Below are 4572 nucleotides of genomic sequence, written 5' to 3' on the forward strand. Positions count from 1 at the left end.
GCTATCTTAACGGGGTTATGTTGAGAAAATGATAGAAAGGTTTGCGATGAGCAGCGCAAAACCAGTGAACACTCCATTGGCGAATCACTTTAAGCTTTCATCAGAACAGTGCCCTAAGACAGATAAGGAAGCTGAAGATATGGAAAAGGTTCCGTATTCTAATGTTGTTGGCTGCTTGATGTATGCAATGATATATACTCGTCTTGATTTAGCTCATGTTGTTAGTCAAGTTTGTAAGTACATGTCTAAACCTGGTAAGCAACATTGAAAACCAGTCAAGTGGATCTTTAGGTACTTAAAGGGTACTGTGGGACATGGAATCGTTTTTGGTAGTCAGCGGGATAATCCTTTGGTTGTAGGATATGTGGATTCAGACTATGCGGGTGACTTGGATAATAGAAGATCTACGACAGTGTATGTCTTTACTCTTGGTGGAGGGCCTATTTGTTAGAAGTATATTATTCAATCTGTTGTGGCATTATCTACAACTGAAGCTGAATACATGGCAGCGACTGAAACTGCAAAAGAAGCTTTATGGCTTACTAGTTTAGTGAAGGAGTTAGGTGTTCAACAAGGTAGAGTTCAGTTGCTTTGTGACAATCAAAGTACTATCCACTTGGCTAAGAATCAGGTATATCGTGCTAGAACTAAGCATATTGATGTAAGGTTTCACAAGATCAGAGAGTTGGTTGCATCTGGAGAGATTCTGTTTTAGAAGGTACATACTGATGAAAATGTCGCTGATATGTTCACCAAGCCAGTTACGATAGACAAGTTCATGCATTGCTTGGACTTGTTGAATGTTTCGAGTTGTTAAAGAAGTAAGGTAACCTAACCCACATTGAATGTTTCCTAAGAGACAGGATATTCACCAAGGTGGAGATTTCTTAGGTATGGCTCATAAATATACCGGTAAAGGAAAGTCTCGTAGAGGGGGTTATGATTATGTAGGTTGGGGGTGTGGGGGATGCGGCCCTACGGTATGGTATAAGATTATTTTTGTAAATATGTATCAGGGTTTATTTATTATAAAAGGAGATGTAATCTAAACCTATGAGACATTGAGTTGAATGAAAAACTAGCGCCGCCTAAGGCACCGAGGACGTAAGCACATTGTTGAACCTTGTTAAAATTCTTGTATTCTTTCTGTTTTCTTTACCTGATTATTCAACACATCAACTTGAGTACCTTTAAAGTCATCAGCTCTGACACCATATTGTATATTCGAAGAAAGTGCTCAATAATTCTTTTGTTATTATGAAAAAAACCACACCTTTACACATAGTTGCACACAACTATTTAACGTACAAGAGTGCATGCAACTATCCTAAGGGGTTGTTTGGTTCACAACATATAGGATTATCGGGGGAATGGAATCCTCATTCCCCGTTTGGTTGGCCAACATTCCCAACCCCCAGTAATCTTTTATTACCAACAGTGGATTTTTTGGGGGTATATTACCGGGAATGTGATTACCCCCTTCCCTTAGATATTGTTGGATTACCGGCGTTTTGGACTAAAATGCCCTTAAACTTTTTTCCAAAAATATCCTTCTTTTGTAGTTGAATAATAAAAATTCTACGAAGGTTAAATTATAAATTTATCCTTAAACTATTTTAGATTTACAAAAAAAAATCTATAATTAAAATTTTATATGAAGTTCAGGGGTTAAAATAAAATTTTACCCTTCATTAAACCTATTTATCTTTTCAATTTTGTAAAAAAATTATATAAATTTTATGAATTTAAATTTTTTAAAGAAAATATATAAATTAATTATAGTAATATTATAGTAGAATTCAACTTGTTAAAAAACAAATATATAATAAGGACAATTTGATAAAATATACATTCCAATAATTTTTTATTCCTTTAACCAAACACTGTAATCTTACATTCCTGATAAACCAACCAAACACAAAATACAAAATACAACATTCTCAGTAATCTTATTCCCCGATAATCTTTTATTCCCACTGGTAATCTTACATTCTGTGAACCAAACGCACCCTAAGGGTGTAACTGCCTAACAACCTCCAAGTATTAACCACCTTCTAGAAGACTTCTCTTAACCATAGTACAATAAAAACAAGAATTTATTCAAACTCAAAACACGCAGAGGATTAAAAGTGAAAGGATACAACCATCTTCACTCTCTTTGATAAGGCTAAGTGGCACCAGAGGGGATAGAGATAGGGTATGATTTGAGATTTAGGGTTTGAGGTATAAGTTGGAATTTAGAGTTTGAAGTATGATGTGGGTTTAGGGTTTTAGATATAATTTGGGATTTACAAGGTATGATTTAATATTTGAGTAAACTATATCATTGACCATCTAACTATTGTTTCTTTTCATTTTGATTACCATTTTTGAAATTTTATCAATTAACTCACCCAACTATTTAGATGTATTTAATCAAACCACTGTCCATTAACATTTTAACGAAGAGGTGATGTGGCTATTAAAAAATTAGTATAATTATACATTTAGTCCTTCATATTTATATATTTTATTAATTTAATCGTACTTTTAATTCAATTTAATAAATATAATCTCTAATTAAAGGATGACACGTGTCATAACCCCTAAATTGGTTTTACACGACAACATTTTAAATATATCATAATGCAACTAATATGTCACCTTCTTCAAATTTCACCCTCTTCCTTTTTCATCTCGTCCCTCTCACTTCTGCTGTTGTAACTTGTAACTAATGTGTTGTTTCCTCATCGTAGCTATTCAAATAATAAGCTGGCTTCACGTATCAATCATGTCTTCTGTTGTATCTCAGCATATTGCTCATCAACGAGGTTTCTAACCCTAAAGAATTTTACATCAATTTCCTTTCCCTTTTTTTTCTGGGTGTTTTACTATCTAAACCATAAAAAAGATACAGTTCCAGAGTTCCCGGGAGTGGTCTTAGATTCTCTCTTATTCTGATTGAAAAATGCTTTCTTTTTCCACACTTAAGGTGTTGAAAACAAGGTTGAAAAAACAAAGAGTAGAAGAAAACTGGGGAGAATCGGATCAAGGCCACCGAAATTTCAACGAAAGAGTGGAGGATGCACGCTGTGTATCGCCACTCAGATTCCAACAATCTATAAGCTTGGAACTCTGCATACCAATTACGAGCCCGAAGGATGGACATGCAAGTGTCATTCCGCTTTCTTCAAACCTTAAATTTACTTCTTTCAATCTTCAACAAACGGGTTGCATGATCCCATGCATGTATTGGATTTGTCTTTCTTTGTTTCTTCATCTTCTTGGAATAAGAAAAAACTAGTAATTTTGGGTTTTGAATGTTTTGAGGTAGTTTATGATAATGGTGGTGCCAGTTAGGGTGATTATTGAATGAGTTCATCGTGAGTTGGGTAGTGCTCGACTCATGTCCGTTAAAAAAATTTGTTGCTCGACTCGACTCGTTGCTTATTAAACTGGTTAAAATTTTGCTCGACTCGTGCTCGTTAAGAAAATTTGTTGTTCGACTTGTTGCTCGTTAAGCTCAATGCTCGCTGCTCGCCTTGTTGCTCATTAAGCTCACCGAAATTTTTACATTTTTTCTTAATTATAGGTAAAATCTATTAATACTATATAGAGCTTAATATAAACATAAATTAATAAATTTAACCAAAAAATATCAAAAGAGTGTATAAATTAATTTCAAAGTCTAAACTTCAAAATAACAATCCATAAATACATTAAAATAATAAATAAGGTTTATTTTTTAATGTAGTAAAATATTAATTAATAATTTAATATTTTTGGTTGTTTATTATAAAATTAATGATTAAAAATGTATCATCTTTTTTTTATTATCTAAATTAGTAATTTTTTGAATGAAATATTTTTTTTAAGATAACTACTAAAAATTATATATAAAAAATTAACAAGTTGTTCGTGAACTTATTGAGTCGAGTTAGATTTTACTCAACTGAACTCGTTAAGGTCTCGAGTCGAGCTTGAGTTCAAGTTGAGTTTTACCGAATTTTGACCGAGTCGAATTCGAACTGCTCACGAGCTACACAACTCATTAAGGACCCTAATGCCAGTTTAGTATTTTCACTATTTTCTTTTTGCATTTAAAGTTTCATTGTGCTTGTTCTTTAGAATATTGAGAACATGAATTATAATATTATGACAAAATTTTCGCATTCAGTGAAAAGATAAGATCACTAACGGGGATATGAATCATTAGTTACAAGTTACAACAACAAAAGTGAGAGGGATGAGACGAAAGAGGAAGAGGATGAAGTTTGAAGAAGAAGGCCCGGATGATAGTTGCATTATGATATATTTAAAATGTTGCAGTTTATAATCCTTAGTCACGCGTTATCATATTATTAGATGAAAAATAAATTAATTAAATTAATTAAAATTAAAAAAAAATCTCTCCAATTATGTTTTGACATGTATCATCATTTAACTAGAGATTGCATTTATTAAATTCAATTAAAATTATGATTAAATTAATCAAATATATTAAATATGAAAGATTATATGTGTAATTATACTAATTTTTTTAACAACCAAATCACCTCTTACATTAAACTGCATTTAAATAATTAGATAATT

The sequence above is a fragment of the Hibiscus syriacus genome, unplaced genomic scaffold (genome assembly GCF_006381635.1).
Source record: "Hibiscus syriacus cultivar Baekdansim isolate YM2019G1 unplaced genomic scaffold, ASM638163v2 tig00112217_pilon, whole genome shotgun sequence".
Lineage (NCBI taxonomy): Eukaryota > Viridiplantae > Streptophyta > Magnoliopsida > Malvales > Malvaceae > Hibiscus > Hibiscus syriacus.